General features: G+C 52.6%; 1 protein-coding gene across 2 annotated transcripts in view; it reads left to right on the top strand.

The window, feature by feature from the left end:
* The first annotated feature begins 13,739 nt into the window (after positions 1-13,739).
* LZTS3 (leucine zipper tumor suppressor family member 3) overlaps positions 13,740-19,569 on the top strand; it is a 127,802-nt gene continuing 121,972 nt past the window's right edge. For both annotated transcript variants that reach the window (XM_075931005.1, XM_075931002.1), the window contains exon 1: positions 13,740-13,932. The gene's annotated coding sequence lies outside the window, so the exon portion shown is untranslated. The remainder of the gene's footprint in view (positions 13,933-19,569) is intronic.

The raw sequence follows: 19,569 nt of genomic DNA, 5'->3' as shown, positions 1-19,569 counted from the left end.
CAGGGCCTGCAGGAGGAAGGTTGCAAATGAAGCTGTAAAACTTCTGCCAGCCTGCTAGCCCGGAACACCTTGGCCCACACCCCTTGGCCACCGTTCCCCTATCCCAGCAGCCACAATTAGCCCTCGATCCCGCATTCTCTGGGAAGCTGTCCACGTTACGTGGCCATCCCTTAGCGCCAAGGGGAACCGTTAGCCTCTGCGCTCTGAGTGTCCCACCCCACAGGATCTCTGGCCTCTTTCTCCTCAGTGCTCCCCAGTCACTGATGAAACCATCTACCTTACCCAGGCTGGTTAAAGGTCCCCCCAGCTCCGCTGTTGCACCAACCTCCGTGGCCGGAGCAGGTTGGGCCGGCCCCTCCTTCTCCCTGTGTTCCGTGGGAGTCCCTTCAGGCTCGTGAGAGATGAGGCAGTCCCTGGCACGCATCTCTGCGCACCCTCAAGCCATCTGCTCGCCTGTCTTTCCTTGGTTGCCTCCCTGTGAGGAGGAGGTTCCTGCTGCGAGAGTGTGAGCTCGCCCCCGTGCGCTGGCAACCCACTGCCAGATTGGATCCCAGCACACGCAGCCGGCCAGAAATATTCCCACCAAAGCTGCTATGGACTAAAGACTCTTGTTTGCTTACTGCCTTAACCACAAGTGCACATGGGACCCTACCAAGGAGAACCTAGGGGAAGTGCCAGCACGCCGGCTGGCATGCTTGGGATTGTATCTTATTACTCAGCCACATCTGCGGGACCCCATAAACTTGCATTGCCTGTCACCAATACACTGGCCTCTTCCCATCCAAGGCCACAGGAGAAGGCTTTTCTAATGTGAGCTGCCGGCTCCCACCGCTGCTTCGCCAGAGAGGCCCGCCCACAGGTTAAAGTTCCCCACCAAGACTGTGGTGCTTGTGTAACCACTACCAACGCAGATTTGAACCTGGGACCTCGGGAGCTGACTTTAGGAGCCTCTGAGCTAAAAGCCAGATGGCTCCCAGCCTGTGCTGTAGAGGTCTCTTGATCTTATCTGTTGCTGTGGTCTAGGTGCCACTTGCAGTACTCAGTAACTGCACTAGGGGTGTGTCTACACTCGCGGCTTCTTGCGTGAGTAATATGCAAATGAGGCTAAGCATGGAATATTGCTGAGCCTCATTTGCATACCTAATGAGCCACCGTTTTTTTTCAGAAGAGACTCTTGTGCAAGAAGGAGCGTCTACACTGCCCCCTTCTTGCGCAAGAAAAACCCTCTTGCGCAATGCCGTTACACCTATTACTTTTCAGGAAGAACGGCATTGCGCGAGAGGGTTTTTCTTGCGCAAGAAGGGGCAGTGTAGACGCTCCTTGTGCAAGAGCCTCTTCTGGAAAAAAAAAATGGTGGCTCATTAGGTATGCAAATGAGGCGTGGCAATATTCCACACTTAGCCTCATTTGCATATTACTGGCACAAGACGCTGTGAGTGTAGACATAGCCCAGGTGTGTGGGTTACACTTGCTTCCAGCCTGCCCCTTGCAACGGGGCAGACTCTTCTGAAACTTCCACAAAGCCACATCGTTACCCCCAAACGCCGCCTCCAAATCCCGCGCTCCACACGAAACTCCCTGCCTTGCTACTTGGCATCGTCTTGCTTTTCTCCCCCTTTCTTCTCCCATCTGTCTGGCTCCAGCTGTTGTCTTTTGGTAGCTCATTGGGGCAGGTCTTATTTTGTTCTGCGTTTGTACAGCACCCGGCACAAGGGGCTCCTCCTGCTCCATGACTTGGACTCCTAGTTGGTTCCACCGTCCAATTAAGTGTCCTTTTGTCGGTCTCCTCACCCTCTCTGGTTATCGGTGTATTCTGGTGCTGCCAAGGAACCCAAACCAAGGATCGGGACCCCGTTGTATCTGTGACAAAGCAATAGTGCCCTGGCCCCAACAGAGCAGCCAGCTGACCTATGAAATGAGTTGATATGCTGAACAGACAGGATGAGCACAATGGCAGGTCTTATTTTGGTTGGTTTGGGCAAATCTTAGCCCATCGCCCCCTCGTGACCGTTTTCACGTGTTGCAGTGAAAAAAAAATAGCAGACAGGCGCCCAAGTCACCAGCCACTTTGGGGTAAGGCGCCCGAGTCCCATCGAATGTCCAGCCTCTTGTGGTCTCTTGAAAACGATCCCCCAGGCAAGAGGGGGCGTGAAGGCGAGATTCGCAAGAGGCAAGAAAAGCATCTTGACGACGTGGAGTGGGAGCTGCTGCGTGAGCGCCGGGTATGCTAGGTGGGGGAACAAACTGCCAGCCTGGCCCCGCCCACACTCCACCCCCTGTGACGTAGTGGGGTGCGTGGGACACTCTTGTGGTCCTGGGTCCACGCCGGTTGGGCATTCACTGGTTGCTGTGTTGTGCTGGGGGTGACCCCTACTGGCCTGTGTCTGTAAGCACAGCTCAGCCGGGGGGGGGGGGGGGAGAGGGGGCGTGTCCCTGAGGGCAATGCACCTAGCACAGTGGTCCCCAACCTTTCGGGGGCGGGGCCGCACCTGGCACCGCGCATGTGCCACGCACCCGGGGCAGGGGCCGCCCACGTTCCACTGAGGAGGAGAAAGGAGGGTGGAGTGTTTCCTGCCCCCCCCCCCCCCCCCGGGCTCTGGTGTGTGCGTAGATTTTGCGGCATGTGGGGCAGCAGGAAGCTGAAGCTCCATTGTGGGCTTCCCAATGCTGGGGGGAAGCCCCGAGCCTCGGGGGCCAGATCCAGGCAAGTCAGGGGCCGGATGCAGCCTCCAGGCCTTAGGTTCCCCCACCCCGGCTTAAATGCTTTGTTACACACGTCTCCTGGAGCCCAGCTCTGCGGCACTTATCCGTGTGCTCAAATGTTTCGCTGGCCTGGGCTCAGACCTCTGGAGAGTCACCTGGCCACTCAACAGCCGCCGGGAGCCTTCTCGCTCCTCCCGCGAAGTGCGCACAGCTGCTGCGCATTGCCTGGGGGTGGGATTCGCACGACGCGGCCGTTCACGTGGGTTCCTGTCCACGGAGATGGCCATGGCGGAACCAGCCAGCAAGTGGAGATGGAGGCAAGGCCGGATTAAGGCATGGGCTAGCCGGACAGCTGCCAGGGGCGCCAACCTCTGGCTCCCGGCTCCCGGATCGTGGGCTGCAGCGGCCGCCCGGGGCGGGGGCTGCATTAACCCCTGCAGCACCAGCCATCAGCGCCCTTCCCCACGGGGCCCTGCATGACCAGGCTCGGCCGGTCCCGGGCTGTGCGCCAGCAGTGGTAGCTGGGCTGGGCCGGGCCGGGCATGTGCATCCTGCCGCCGCCAGCTCTGTGCACACCCTCCCCCGCGTGCTGGCATGGAGACAGGGCCGCGCATGTGCCCTTCCCCAACCTGGGGCGCAATTAACCCGTCTGCCTAGGGTGCTGGAATGGCTCGATCCAGCCCTGGATGGAGGTGATGGCAGAAGTAGGCAGCGCCGGGAAGGTGTAGCTTGAAATTGGAAGGCGAGAGGATTTGTCTCGTGGCAGACATGGCAGGTCCTGGGAAGAGCAGCTTTTCCTGTGGGTTTTTTGGTAGTCTTAGTTCCAGCGCTGGGCACAGCTGCCATACCTGGAAAGGAAAAGGGTCCAGATGTCTTAGGAGGGATACCTCAGTGGCTTGAGTGTTGGCCTGCTAAACCCAGAATTGTGAGTTCAATCTTTGAGGGGACCATTTAGGGATCTGGGTCAAATCTATCAAGGATTGTACTTGATCCTGCTGGAAGAGCAGGGGACTGGACTTGACCTCTCAAGGTCCCTTCCCGTTCTATCAGATGGTATATCTTGTTAATCTTTACAAAAAAAAAAAAAGACCGTGATTTGCTTTGAGCTCTGTTCTACATGTGGATGAAGATCCAAGGGTTCCCTGATCTTTTCAGTGCTAGCTCCTCTGTGCAAGCACCTGCTCCATCTACAAATAGCTGGGGTGTGCTGAAAGGAGCAGATTTGGTGAGCCGCACCAAGCGCCTTCTCAGCCAGGCAGTGTTCCAGTTCATGTATGTTTAAAAGAACGGTTGGGGCATATGTTAAAGCTGGCATCTTCCCGGGGGCGTGCTAAGATCTGACAGCTGGAACGCGATCACATTAAACAAATAAAACAAAGTCCCTGAGAGCTGCGAGTGAGGCTGGAGCCTTGACTTGCCTTTCACGCAGAGCGGAGCAACGTACCGACGCTGCAGTTCCTGCAGCTTCGTCTTTCCTTCCGCAGAATGGCTAGATGCTCCCGATCGAAGGATGGCTAACTGTGCACAGCTCCTAGCTGTCCTTGTAAATCCAGAATCACTCCTCTGAGGACAAGGCAACATTTGGGATAGCGAATCCCAGTTAATCAGTTCAAAGATTAGGGGCGGGGAACACTTTTTGGGGGGGGGTCGGGAGCTGCTGACCCACAGAAAAATCAGTCGGGGGCCATGCACAAATGAGAAACAAAACCCCACAAGAAACAAACTTTCACGGACGTGGCCCCCAACTGTGAGGAGGAAAACATGCCCCACATGTGGAACTCCTTGCCAGAGGAGGCTGTGAAGGCTAGGACTATAACAGTTTAAAAAGAAGCTAGATAATTTCATGGAGGTTAGGTCCATAAAAGGCTATTAGCCAGGGGATAAAATGGTGTCCTTGGCCTCTGTTTGTCAGAGGCTGGAGAGGGATGGCAGGAGACAAATCGCTTGATCATTGTCTTCGGTCCACCCTCTCTGGGGCACCTGGTGCTGGCCACTGTCAGACAGGATACTGGGCTAGATGGACCTTTGGTCTGACCCAATACGGCCGTTCTTATGTATTCCCCTCACATACCAGAGCCTAGAGGGATGCAGGCTACTAGATTTTGTGCACTCCAGCCCTGCAGGAAAGCACCAACACGGTCTCCCCAATACTGGGGGGAACCCCGAGGGCCAGATGCACTTAAGCCAGGAGGGGCCTGAGGTTCCCCACCCCTGATAAATGGTACCATTTAACCAACTAAAGCAGGATCCAGGCTGTGAGAGCCTTGTGAGTTTTAACCTTGGAAGAAGGGTTAGAGGAATTGCTGTGAATAAGCTCGGAGAAAGATTTGGTAGAAAGAAAACATGGATAAATTGGAGACAGTCCAGAGAAGCGCAACAAACATGATGAGAGGTCTAGAAAACATGACCTACAAGGGAAGATTGGAAAAAAAAAAAGGGTTTGTGTAGTCGGGAGAAGAGAAGCCTGAGGGGGGGACATAACAATTTTCAAGTACGTGAAACATTATTACGAGGAGGAGGGAAGGAAAAATTGTTTTGTTAACCTCTGACGTAGAGATCATAGGAAAACTAGGACTGGAAGGGACCTCGAGAGGTCATCGAGTCCAGTCCCCTGCCCTCACGCAGGACCAAATACTGTCTAGACCACCCCGATAGACATTTATCTAACCTACTCTTAAATATCTCCACAGATGGAGATTCCACAACCTTCCTGGGCAATTTATTCCAGTGTTTAACCACCCTGACAGTTAGGAACTTTTTCCTAATGTCCAACCTAAACCTCCCTTGCTGTAGTTTAAGCCCATTGCTTCTCGTTCTATCCCCAGAGGCCAAGATGAACAAGTTTTCTCCCTCCTCCTTGTGACTCCCTTTTAGATACCTGAAAACTGCTATCATGTCCCCCCTCAGTCTTCTCTTTTCCAAACTAAACAAACCCAGTTTTTTCAGCCTTCCCTCATAGGTCATGTTCTCTAGACCTTTAATCGTTCTTGTTGCTCTTCTCTGGGCCGTCTCCAGTTTCTCCATCTTTCTTGAAATGCAGTGCCCAGAACTGGACACAATACTCCAACTGAGGCCTAACCAGCGCAGAGTAGAGTGGAAGAATGACTTGCAAGGGATCGGTCGACTATCCAATAAGCATGTGCTTATGGGGTGGTTGAGTGAACTATGTGCTTTTCCCTCCCCCTTGCTGCCTCTGACACAGGCAGCCAGGGGGGGAAGCAGGAGCCAGTGTTGGGGGGAGCTTTGTGTAGGAGCCTCTACAGCTCGAGCTATAAAACCAGCTGGTTCTCAGCTTAGGCTGTAGAGCTCCCTTGTTCTTATCTCTTGCTGTAAGTGAGGTAAGTGCCATTCCATGGGACCGTGAGCCATACCCACGAGGTGTGTGGGTTACATACGCATATAGCTAGATTCAAGGGGGGGGGGGCACCACAGAGAGCATGGGGCGAGCGGGGGCTGCTTGAGTCCTTGCTTGCCCCATGCTCCCTGCTGCACTTCTGCAGAGCTCTTGTATAGTTCAAAAGCAGAAGCGCCTGCAGTGGGATCCGGCACAAATGGGGACTGAAGCAGACCCCACTTGCTCCATTTCTCGCTGTGCCTCTGCCTCCCCTGCCCTCACTCCCAGAGATGGTGCTGGGTGGAACCGACTTTACCAGTTTCCCCCAGCACCAGCTCCTAGTCCACCCCCCCACCCACCTTGGTTTCTGCCTCTGATAGAGGCAGCAAGTGGGGGAGAGGGGAAGCGATGAGTCAAGACTATCCAATAAGCATCTGCTTATCAGATAGCCGACTAGACGCTCACATCTCTAGTGCCTGCAGGGAGCACTTCAAGGCAATGCACAGAGTTGTGCCCCCATGGGGGCTGTGCCAGGTAGGCACCCCAACCCCCTGCACCTTCCCACGCTGACCTTCCTGCCCAGGACCCTGCACCCTCAACATGCATCCTACTCTTGGCCCAGATCCTGCACCTCCCTCCCCCAGCCCGCTCCCCGACAGCCCCTTCCCAACACTCAATCCTGCATTTTGACTCCACCCCAAAGCCCTGGTTGGACACATCAAATGCGCTAGCCCTAGGTCCCCAGAAGAGTAAATTCCGCCCTGAGAGTAAGAGTTGAGCCTCGGTGCACCCTCCCCCTCCCCCACAGGGCTGGAGTGTGAAGGGAGTATTTTCCCCCTCTTTCTCACTTGGGGGGGTTGTGGTGTCTTGCTTCTCCCTTGCATGTGGCTCCTGACTTTTTTTTTTTAAATGTGGGTCAGTGGACCCCCAACCCCCGAAAGGTTCCCTGCGCCTATGAACAAGACTCATCAGGCAGACGCTTGGGAAACCTCCTCTCTAGTAACTCGGAGCTCTCGTCTCCCGTCTGGCCATTAGAGATCCTTGCTGACAACGATTGCTCGAGTATTTCGGCAGGACCCTCCCACCCCCCATCCCAACCTCTTTCCTCTCCTCCCCTTGCAGCCCGGCCCTCTTCTCCCCTTTGCAGCATCCTAGAAATGCAGGACTGACAGGGCCCGCGAGAGGCTGCCCACTGAGGCAGGGCTAGGTAAAAGCTTCCACTGCAATAGCTTTAACTCTCACTGTGGCATTAACGCCTTGTGGCATGGGACAAGCCTGTTGTGGAGGAACCAAAGGCAGCGCAACCTGCAATGCTTCGGAGCTATGAGGGAAGAAAGGAGGGGGCCTACGAAGGGAGCCCAATGGGACTTGGGCTACGTGTGCTAGGTCAAAGGCAAGGTGAGATTAGCATTACCTGCATATCCATGGCCCGTAGATCCAGCTGCCGCTGCTTCCAGGAATCGGCCGTTCCCCACCTTTAAGCAAGAGGGTAATATGGAAAAGGCAACCTGCCGACTTCTGGAGTTAAGCCCTCCTTCCCTCAGGCTTTCTACAAAACAGAGTGATTTAACCCTTCGGTTCCCATGACCTTTCTCATAAAACCCTTGGCCAAATTCCTACAGAGAGAACCGTTCCTCCATTGACTTAACTGGTTATGGTGTTCTTCGCGTCCAGTCCTAAAACTGTCGTGCAGTCCTGCTACGTCCGCTGCTACCCTTAGATCCTCTAGTCTCACTTGCTGTACATCATGGCCCATAGATATTCCTGCGTGTGCCTTCCTAGAGGCACCTGTGATTTTCAACTCAGAGGTGGCTGTTTGGAGGTGAGGTGGAATTGGGCCGGTATATTGGGTTTGGGAAGCAGGCGAGCTGGGCTTTGCTCCCGTCAGGTGACCTTAGCAGATAACTGTCCTAATGACCCCATCTGTAAAACGAAGACAATAATAGCTTTGTAGAGAGTCCTTCAGAATCCAAGCAGGAAAAGCACCGTGTAAGACCTGAACAGTACAGGCAGTCCCCGGGTTACGTACAAGATAGGGACTGTAGGTTTGTTCTTAAGTTGAATCTGTATGTAAGTCGAAACTGGTACATATTGTAGGGGAAACTCTAGCGAAACATTTCTCCAGAGCTCAGTTTTATTCTCCCACACCTCACTTCCCTCAGTCCTTTATTCTCAAGCTGAGGTGTCTGCTGAGAAAAGCCGGTCTGCATCTCCCTGGTCTGCTGGGGGGGGGGGGGGGGGGCGCTAGCTTCGTGTCTTCCTGGTCTGTTGGGGGGAAGCAGCTAGTGCGGGGTTGCCTCACCCCGTTTGTAAGTAGGGATCCGATGTAAGTCGGATCCATGTAACCCGGGGACTGCCTGTAATATGAAGTACACTGTGCAATCTGTAATTCCGCGAAGGAGTTTAAAGCCTCTGGAAGAAGCTCTATAAATCTACTTTGTATTATTATTAATAAATGAGAGGTTTTGTCAGCACAGGAGGTTGTGCGCACTGAAAGAGGCGGCGGCAGCCTGTGGAGAAAATGACTGAATTGTTACATTGAAAACCAACTATTTGTGAATTTACCAGGATACCGCCATCAGTGTATGCACACACGTTTATTGCATGGTGGACAATGGTGCTGCACAGAAATCACGTGCTCTTACTTGTGTTGCAGCGTGCTCCCGCTCTAGCACTTGTTGGTAAGGTTACCCAAGAGTTTCCATTCTAAGGCCCCTTTAATTAGCTGACTATAATTCTTCAAAAAGGTTAGGCCCAAATTTGTAGTTGCGTATCTGTCACTTGGGGCAATGTCTACACTACAGAGTTTTTTTCTGAAAAATGGCCATTTTAAAAAAAAAAAAAACCCTCAGTGTCCACACCTCAAGCACATTTTTTGTGCAAAAAAAAAATCGAAAGAACGGAGGGGTTTTGCGCAAAAAAAATCAAAAGAATGGAGGGGGTTTTCCACCATAGGTATTCCTCATTCTACGAGGAAGAATGCCTTTTTGCAAAAGGGGGAAAATCAGTGGAGTCTGTATGAGGCGTGTGTGGACGGAGAAGAAGGGTTTTTTGCGCAAAAGGAGGAAAAAGCACAGGTGTCCTGGTGGCCATTCTGGGCATAGCAGTCACAGCTTACTTTTGAGAGAGCATCCATGCAGTCTGGACGCTCTCTTTTGCAAAAGCGCATCACTTTTTTGATGCGCTTTTGCACTGTGGACGCGCTCTTGCGCAAGACATTTTTGCGGAAGATCTCTTCTAAGCTTTTTATGCGAGAAGCCTGCAGTCTAGACGTAGCCTAGAAGACTCTCCCGCTCTTTTTCCTCCCCACCCCCACCCCCAATTTAAAAACATTTTTCAGTGAGGAGGCAACAACACAACCCCTGATACCAATGTTTTTTAAAAAATGGAGCTTCTTTGAGAACGCTAGTACCCTTTTAGATGGAAGAAACCTGAAATCTGGCAGGGAGTTGGTTCTGCGTCCATGTGCCTTGCAGTGGCTTGGGGGAAAATCCATTTTGACTTAACCGAGTTGAGGTCTCAGCTGCCAGATCGGAGTCTGGCAGCAGGAATGCGTGGTTGGCTAAAGACACGTGGAATGGTTTCCTTGTTTCTGATGTGACTGGCTGTCAGGGTTTGACCTTCCACATCATTTTTGGACGCTGTTGAACAGGTTCCAAACTGGCCAAGGAGCATGCTCAGCTGTCCTGTACCCACTTTGTCAGTGCAGCCCGTGTCAGTCAATGGCGCATGTGTCTAAACTAACAAGATTTCACAGAGGCCTTAGGGCCCTTCATTCAGCTAATGAAACTGCTGTCAGGCGCCGTGGCAAGCACTGCAAATGCTAGAAGAACTTAGCTGAGTTTTATCGTTTGAAGGACCAGCTGTGTAGGGGAGTGAAATTCAGCTCTGTGCAGAGGCTCAGCAGGTACTTTGGTACCATTTACATCCCAGTGAGCAACTCTGAAGCACCAGTCATGTGGCATAAGCATCATTATCTATCACACGGGTGAAGTTCTAGGTGTGTCGGAATCCAAACCCCTGCTCTTCTTATACACATGTGTGAGTGGTGCACAAGAAACCTGGCAGATTAACCCCAGCCACCCAATAGCATTCGAGACAGAATCCCAGCCTTCTGCTCTAATCACTAGCCCAGCCTGCCTCTAACTTGGTGGCATCTCTATAAAGCTGATATTAATAATAAAAGCTCCATGTGGACCTAATCCTCTCTGCTCAATTTTCAGTGCAGGTCAAATGTGACCTGGGTTGCTAGATTTTCCCATAAGAGAAGATAGGTGCACTTAATTCATGTGCATCTGGCAAGGAAGGGCTATTTTCTCCCTGTTTACAGCTGCAGAACTGAGGCAGAGCACAACTAAAGTCAAATCAGCTGCAGCTGTAGGTGCTTTTGAAGCTCTCACGGGGTGCCTATCTGCATCTTTAGGCTCCTAAATTAAAAATTGGGGGCTAAGAGTACGTCTACACAGCACTGTAAACCTGGACTCAGCTTTCAGCCCTGCCTCATCCTTCACCTACAAATCTGTCTGTCTGAAGTCAGCAGGGTTTAACGGAGAGAGTGGCACAGAGCCCACGACCTGCTGAGCCTCTGGTCCAACCTCAGCATTTTGCAGTGTGAACATGGCTCATTCCCCAGATTGGAGTCAGAAGTCTGTGTAGCACAGCATGGATGTGTCCGCACGGGGTGAGTCCCTGATACAGCAACTGGAAACCCAGGGTTAAAATGTAGCATGGAACCAGAGTCCAAGGCCTGGGTTTACAGCACAGCCTAGACATCCCATAAGAAACCGAGTGGGCCTGTGACACCTTGGAGACTAACCAAAAGAAATAGAATCATGAGCTTTTGTGGGCAAAGCCCACTTCATCAGGTGGATTGGAGTGGAAATAACAGAAACCAAGATATATATTTATATAAACAGCAGAAGTACCTGTCAATTGTAGGACCTGTGTTAATGAGGCTAATTAAGTGGGCTGGATGTGTCCCATACATAGCTTTTGATGTGGAAATGCACATGTTAATGGCAGGTGAAATTGGCTTTGTAATGACCCAACCAGTTAATGTCTTTGCTTAGGTCGAAGGCAACAATGTCAATGTCAAATCTGTAGATAAAGGCCAGTTCTTCAGACTCTCTCTAATTGGTTAATGGAATGCCTTTGTAGAAGAAGGGCTACTTTCAAATCCATTATTGAGTGACCAGAAAGGTTAAAATCTAAAGAAGTGTGTTTTGCCCACGAAAGCTCATGATGCTATATATTTGGGTTAGTTTCTAAGTCCTGCTCTACACTAGCGAGTTACTTCAAAATTAACCCTCTTATTTTGAAATAATAAGCAGAGCATCCACGCTACCAAACCTGTTATTTTGAAATAAGCTGGTTATTTTGAAATCTGTGCTCCTGCTTTCCCTGGGGAATAAGTTTATTTTGAAATAGTTATTATTTCCAATGTAGTTATTTTGAAATAATTTCCTAGTGTAGACATGCCCTAAGGTGCCACAGGACAACTTGTTGTTTTTAAAGTTACAGACTAATATGGCTACATCTCTGAGTAGCCCTGTGGCATCTTGGGGCACATCTATACTGCAGCATTATTTCAAAATAACTGATGTTATTTCGAAATAACAAAGAGTGTGTCTACACAGCAAGCTGTTATTTCAAAATAATTTTGAGATGGCAGGCTTCTTACTCCGACTCCTGGAAACCCTCATTTCACTAGGGCTACGTCTAGACTGGCCCCTTCTCCGGAATAGGCATGCTAATTTCGAACTTTGGAATAGGGAAATCTGCGGGGGATTTAAATATCCCTTGTGGGATTTAAATAAACATGGCCGCCGCTTTTTTTCTGGCTTGGGGAAAAGCTGGAAAAGAGCGTCCAGACTGGCGCGCTCCTCCGGAATAAAGCCCTATTCCTGAGGATCGCGCCAGTCTGGACGCTTGTCTCCGGCTTATCTACAAGCCGGAAAAAAGCGGTGGCCATGAAAATGAAAATGCCGCGGGGGATATTTAAATCCCCCGCGCATTTGCCTTTTCCCAAGTGCTACATTAGCATGCCTATTACGGAATAGCGGCCAGTGTAGACGTAGCCTAAGAGCTACAGGAGTTGGAGTTGGAGTAAGAAATCCTCCAGCTTGACAGTATTTTGACATTGGCTATGTCTAGACTACGGGCTTTATCAGAAAAAGATATGCAAATTGCGCTCCACAATTTGCGTACCTTTTTCCGATAGTTTTTTCAGAAGAGGCTTTTCCGAAATTTGGCCCGTCTACAATCGGCCACATTTCGGAAAAAAACCCTTTTTCAGAAAAGCCTTTCTTCCTCATGGGAGGAGGAAGACAGGGCTTCCAAAAGAGCGCAGCTGCTTTTCCGCAAAAAAAAAAAAAAAAAAAAAAGGCAGAAGAGCTGACCAGGGCCGACTTATCCAGTAGGCACAGTGCCTAGGGCCCGTGGTACTTTTAGGGGCCCACGAAAATGTTTTAATTTCTTTTAAAATCAGAAGAAAAAAAATGAACTTTTAGGGTAGAAGAAAATGTTTTAATTTTTTTCTCACATCAGAAAAAAATGAAACTTTTAGGGCTAATGAAAATCTATTAAATTTTGCCTAAAACAGAAAAAAATGTTGAAGTATTTAAAGTTATTTCAAAAATAATTGTAAATTTTTTTATTTTTTTTTATGGAGGAAGGGGCCCACGGAGGCAAAAGTGCCTAGGACCCACGAAAGTCATAAGGCCACATTCCCTGGACACGGTGGAGGTATCCCGGAAAAACGCTGTCGTCTAGACATAACTTCGAAACAACTGCCTGCGGCGTAGACGCGGACTACGTTATTTTGGAATAGCGCCGGTTATTTTGGAGCAGTGTAGACGTACCCCTAGACTATGTCTACACTCGCGGCTTTTTGCGCAAGTACGGCCGTTCTTGCGCAAGTAAATTTACAGTACGGCGTGGCCATGAGAGCTTTCTTGCGCAAGAAAGTGTCCGCACTGCCATGGGCGCTCTTGCGCAAAAGCACAGCGTGCACATGGCAGTGTGGACATTTTCTTGAGCAAGACTTCTTGCCCAAGAACACTTGCCCAAGATGTGCTTGAGCAAGAAGCGGCGAGTGTAGACTTAGCCCTAGAGACTAACTGACCTAGAGGTAATAATGAAATGAAGGCCACTTCATCAGAGGAGCTGCAGCGGCCCTAGAGGTTTCTCGCCTTCCTCTGTAGCATGGGGCACAGATCACAGCTGGAGGATTCTCTGCATCTTGGGGTCTTCAAAGTATTTGAAGGCTTCAATATCTGAGACAGAGGGGAGAGGATTATTCTAAGAAGGGTGGGTGAGATTCTGTGGCCTGCACTGTGCAGGGGGTCAGACTAGATGATCCTACTGGTCCCTTCTGACCATAAAGTCTAGGAGGAGCAGCACAACCTCAGTGTTTTGACACCGGGGAAAAGTGGCTGGGTAAGGACTGCAAGGCAGGGCGCCCGGGCTGGACCCCCCCATCCCTCCTCCCTGGGCGGGCTCTGCGCGGTTCTCCCAGGCTCTGCAGGGCTGGGGGGGCCCATGCAGCCGCGGGGCGCTGCCAGAAGGGCCGGGGGCTGCTGGGGGCAGCGCGCCGGGCAGGGACGAGTTAAAGGGAAGGCGCCCGGCCGGTCCCACCCTCCCCGGCGCTGTTAGGCTGGCGGCTGGCGGGGGGCGGGCCGGGGGCCGGCTGCGCTTTGCCGCAGGACGGGGGGAACGTGGCCGCGCGCGGTGACAGCAGACGAGCCCCCCTGAGCCTGCCAGGAGCCAGCGGGACCGGCCAGGGCGCCGGATTCCTGCGGGCCCGCGGGCCGCTCGCTCGCTCCGCCTGCGCCCGGGGGAGTCGCCCGCCCGCCCGCCGGCTGGGTCCAGAGCGCGCCGCGGCTTCCCTGCCAAGAGTAAGGCTGGGGGGGGGGGGGGGGGGGCCACGCGCGTGCATTTTTCGGGGGGGGGGTGGCTGCCGCCAAGCACTCCAGTGGACTCAGGAGCTGGTGCATGGTGGAATATTGCATGGGGAGGGGGGCTGGAATATTGCATGGGGTGGGAGTGGAATATTGCATGGGGGGAGGTGGAATATTGCATGGGGAGGGGGGCTGGAAAATTGCATGGGGAGGGGGCTGGAATATTGCATGGGGCGGGGAGTGGAAAATTGCATTGGAGGGGGGCTGGAGAATTGCATGGGGTGGGGGGGCTGGAAAATTGCATGGGAGGGGGAAGGGGTGGATAGATTTCAGGGGGGGCAGCACCCTCTTCTGCAGCCCATCACATCAGCCACGGTGGGGAGGGGGTGGAAGATGGGAAGGGGGGCGCAGCGTTGATTTCTGCTATGGAGAAATGTTGGTGGGTGCATCCTTGCTGGGCTGTGTCCCTTTGGAAATCACCACCCAGTGTGTGTGTGGGGGGGAGGCAGCTAGCCGGGGGGAGGGGTTCGGTGCCCGTGCTCGGCGGTGATGTCACGAGGGGCGTTCGGTCCAGCAAGGGAGATGCTGGCATCGGGGCAATGAACGTGCACTAGCTGGGAATTATGTCATCTGCCTCCTGTGCACAGTGTGAGACTTTGGGGGGGGGGGGGGGAGTGGTGTGTGTGCGTGCTCCATGCCTGCTCCTTTGGCAATAAGGAAAGCAGAGATTCTCACCCAACCCGGCACGGAGCATTTAACCCAGATCTGGAATATAGAGTTGGGGGGAGGGCCCCAAACCCGTCTCCTGTCTGCTCACTTGTTTTAATCCCTTGCCTGCCCCTAGCCTCTTGTGTGCACCTGCCCCCAGGTAGGCGGGCATGCCCCCAGCTGGCTCCTCCGCTGGCGTGCTGCAGGGGGCCTGGCCTGGAGAGGGGCACTGAAATGATTTGGGGCGCGGCGGTGCACACCCTGCGTATGATGTCATGGCAGCTGTGCTCCCTAATTCCAGCCCCCCGGCATGCCGAGGAGACAAGCTGCTGCCCGGCTCGCCGGCCAGGTCTCCGCTGCGCTGCTTGGCAGGGGCAGGTGGTTGGGGTTGGCCTGCCTGTGATGTTCCCAGCTGCCCAGGAGAGCAGGGCAGAGGCCTGACTGCAGTGCAGCAGACGGAGAATCCAGCGCGGCTGTGGCTTGCTCCTGCTTGCTTTCACGCCACCCCTGGGCCCCCTGCATGATGTCAGCTCTGGCCGGGGCAGCTGCAGAGGAGCAGAGGGCAGCCCCCTCCTCTAGCGTGTGTGTCAGGGGGAGAAGGGAGGACGAAATGCCAGACTGCAGCTATGAGTGAGATTGACAGGGGGTGAGGATTCCCAGTTCCAATATGCTTCAGCCAGCTCCTCTCCCCAAATCTCGCACGGCGGAGTTAGGTAAGCACCAGCGACAGGGATCAATACCGCCCTGCGCAGCCAGCATCAGCACCTTGGTGGGGGAGGAGGAACCCTGACAGCTGGAGCAGAAGCTAGATCCAGAAAGGGAGCTAGATTCCTGCTGCGAGAACTACCTCCCTAACCTGACGGCGGCCAGGTGTAGCTCAAGGAAAGGCCTCTTACAGCATGAGTCGTGGTCGGCCTGGCTTGGAAATTCCTTCCGGCAGGGTCTGAGCCCTGCTCTGTGGTCTGTACAGGGCTGTGTGCGCTGGGAGGGGCCAGAAAACGATCCAAAGCCCATGACTAGAGTGTACGTTGTGCGTAGGTGCTGATCACAAGCTGGTATGTTTAAAAAATCCTTGATGGGTAGGAGTAGCCGCTCACTGTGTTTAGTGTGGCCGAAGGGATGAGGGCTGTGAGAACAGGGGAAGAGTGCTTTTTTTTTTCCTTCACTGTGGGCCAGTTCCAGGCTGTGCAGAGGGCTTAACCCTCTGTTATAAGTTGATCAGTGAGAACCGGCAGGTTATGTTCCGGATCCCAATTTAGCTCATCAGTGCCTCCGAGCTCTCTTCATAGCTCTGCCCCGACTCACTGTGTGACTCTAAGTCATTCCGTTTTTCCCTGCCTCAGTTTCACCATCCATAAAATATTTCCCTACCTCATCTGGGAGGCATGTTACTATTGGTTTATTTATATTACAGAAATCTCAGGGGGCCTCTCTCAATCTGCGACCTATTGCACCAGACATTGTGATTAATACTTGCTTCTGAGATCTTCAGAGGGTATCACATATTTATTAATGAAAGGATGACCAACTCCACACCGAGCAGTGAAATGTGGTCGATATTGCAGCGAGTCTGTTCTGCGTATAGGTTTTCTCCTTCTGCTCTTATCACCACAGTATAGGAGGGCCTCCCAGGGGCGCATTAAGCGATGCGACTCACATCTGTCATATGTGGTTCAGTCTTTCTTTTGTCCTCTCCCCAGGGGGAGAATTCTGTGCACAGCGTAGTGTTGTTGCTTGTTTGTATGTGCGTACACTGCTAGTGGCTATATGATTTCGTGTGTCCCTATATAGAGTGCGACAATATCAGCTGAGTTCAGTTTACTTGCGGAATTGTTTTCTTGAAATATTTGAGGAAAATGGAGGCCATAGGTGTAGGCCATAGTCCTGCAGCCCTCTTACAGGTGAATAATTCTTAATCAGTGCATAAGTCCTCCAGAAAAGGCATTCTTGTATCCTGCAGGATCACGCTCGTATGTTTCCGTGCTCTGGCAGACCCTGCAAATTCACAAATCCATGACCAAGTGCACCATTGCTGGTCCAGTGGTTTAGGATGCTTGCTAAAATTGTGAGAGGAGGGTTCAATTCTGCTCTGTCATGGACTTTCTGTGTGACCTTGGGCATTTCCCTTAGTCGTCCCATGCCTGAGTTTCCCCATCTGTCAAATGGGGGGGAGGGGATAGCATTGCCCTACCTCACTGGAGTGTTGTGAGGATGAATACATTAAGAATGAGAAGCACTTAGAGATCTACTCTTATCAAGAGTAACTCGAGGGAGTTGCTATAAATAACAGCCTCTTTCAATGATCAAAGTTAAAGATTGGGGGCCAGATAAAAATCGTAATGCAATAAACAAGCTTGTGGGTACCTGCCCCTTGCAGGATGAAATTGGAACTGCCTGCTGTATTGAAAGCCCTATGCTCGGAATTGTTAGCAGGGAGTTTTCTTTAGCTCAGTGGCTCTACGTTCTGTCTCTGTGAAATCCCCCATGTATAACAGCTGTGAAGGGGCTAGATGAGAGGTGGGCAATAATTTTTGCAGGGGGACCACTTCAGGAACTTTGATAGGCGGTCACGGGCCAGCTTCGCCCCAGAAGGGGCGGGGCCTCAGGTGGAAAGGGGCGGTTCCTTCTAGACACCACATGCCCCTGGTGGGGGGAGGAGACTTCATGCACTGGGGGCGGGGGAGCGACAGGGCGGGATGTGAGCCGGATCAAACAGCTTGGTGGGCCAAATCTGGCCCCACCCTGGGCTAGATTGCCACAGGTTTGTGTCTGGGCCAGCAGTAAGGCTGCATGAGTTCCGCCAGGGCAAAACATAGCCCTTATTCTCTGAACAGGTTACGGCCTGGTCATTGCCCGGTTTTCAGGCTGTGACCCAGACTGCATGCAAGGGGTGTCTGGGTGTGTGCCAGGGAGAAAGGCAGTGACCGGGTAGCCTCAGGGTGGAGAATGGGCTGCCGCAGCGTGAGGCTGGACACCTTGTACAGTCTTCATCCCACCCCCCTCCCACGCTGCCTGGTGGCTGTGATCCTGAGAAGGCTTTGTAGCAAGTCCCCATGCTAAGGAAGCCCCCTGTGAGGACAGTCCCATGGGCTCATAACCCACCAGTAGCCCTGGAGGGAGACTTGGCGCAGAACTAGCTGGGATTGGCTGTAAGGTCCTTATTTCCTGCCACTCCCTGGAAGCTGCTGGGGACGCAGAGTCGTCGTGGCTTGTTCTGATGTGGGCGGGAAATCCCAACTCCCAGGCTACGTCTAGACTGGCATGATTTTCCGGAAATGCTTTTAACGGAAAAGTTTTCCGTTAAAAGCATTTTCGGAAAAGCGCGTCTAGATTGGCAGGATGCTTTTCTGCAAAAAAGCCCCGATCACCATTTTCGCGATCGGGGCTTTTTTGCGGAAAACAAATCTCTGCTGTCTACACTGGCCCTTTTGCGCAAAAGTTTTTCGGAAAAAGACTTTTGCCCGAACGGGAGCAGCATAGTATTTTCGCAAAAGCACTGACAATCTTACACGAGATCGTCAGTGCTTTTGCGGAAATTCAAGCGGCCAGTGTAGACAGCTGGCAAGTTTTTCCGGATTTCTGGAAAAAGTGGCCAGTCTAGACACAGCCCCAGAGTGACACTGAGGGTACTTCTGAGGGTCTTTCTGCTGGGGCGGGGGAATCTGGCATTGACAGACTATTACAGGAACCCAGCTTCTTAAAGTGTGGCCTGGGGGCCACTAGTGGACCACAACCATCTTGCAGGTGGGCGGTGGGCTCGGAGCTCAGCCCCTCTTGCAGCAGGCAGCCTATGCTGGCACTCCAGCCCCGCATCCTCCTTGCATTGTTGGCGCGCCAGCACTGGCTTCCCGGGGGCGTGGGGGAGCGGCTCTGCATGCTGCCCCCAATAGGAGAACGGCGGCACAGGAAACTACTCACTTAGAGGCTTTCCCCGCTGCTCCCATTGGCCAGAATCATGGTCAATGGGAGCAGCAAGAGGCACAGAGCTAGGTAAGCGCCCCCCATCATTCTCTTGCTCAGACCCTGCTCCCCATCCCTGCTCCTGCACCCTCCCTCCCACCCAAACCCCTCCACCTGCTGCTGCCCCTGCACCCAACCTCCCAGACAGACCCCTCATCCCCCAACCCATTCCTGCGCCCATTTTGTCATCGTGGGCGTTTGGCGGGTGGTCCGTGGATGATTTGTGTTGAGCAGAGTGGGTCATGAGCCGAAAAGTTTGAGCACCCCTGCTCTAGAGGGATGTCACCATCTCAGGTTCCATTCTGCGGCCCTCTTGCTGTGTGTGGGACAGCAAGAGCGGGTCTGTGGCCTGCAAACTCTGAGAAGGAGGGCGTGCGAATTGCCCATGGCTTGTTTGATGCTCCCGGCTGAGAGGGGCTGAGAGCGTCTAAACCGAGCACCTTCACAACAAGGGAAGTTCAGTGTTGAAATGACACGGTTGGAGCTGTAAGAGAGGCTGAAATCTTCCCAGCTTCAGCCTGGTAAGAGAAAGGAGCATGGACTGTCTGGGGGAAGCAGAGATTGTTGACTACATGCAAAGAGCTGTCAAACCCATCCAGGGAATAAATGGGTGGGAGTAGAAAAAGAGAGGGATATTTTTCTCCTCTAATCTAGCTCCGTTACAGTCATCCTGCTTGTTACTTATCACAGTAACAGGTGAACATTAACATCAGATGTATCCAAAATACACAAAGGGGCACATCTTCGAGACTCTGGGTGGAACATCTCAAATGGTGGAACTAAAATGAGATCTCCCGCAAAACCCAGACCTCTCTCCATCCCCCACCCACACGGGATTTCTCTAGTGACATGTAGATTCTGAGCTGGGGTCCCTTCAATTCTCATACCTCCTTGAGGGTAAACTGAGGCCCAGAGAAGTGAAATTGGAGCACTGAAAGATTTTAAGAGCAGGTCAGACAAATACGT

The sequence above is a fragment of the Pelodiscus sinensis genome, chromosome 5, assembly GCF_049634645.1.
Source record: "Pelodiscus sinensis isolate JC-2024 chromosome 5, ASM4963464v1, whole genome shotgun sequence".
Lineage (NCBI taxonomy): Eukaryota > Metazoa > Chordata > Testudines > Trionychidae > Pelodiscus > Pelodiscus sinensis.
This window is presented reverse-complemented; position numbering and strand designations above follow the sequence as displayed.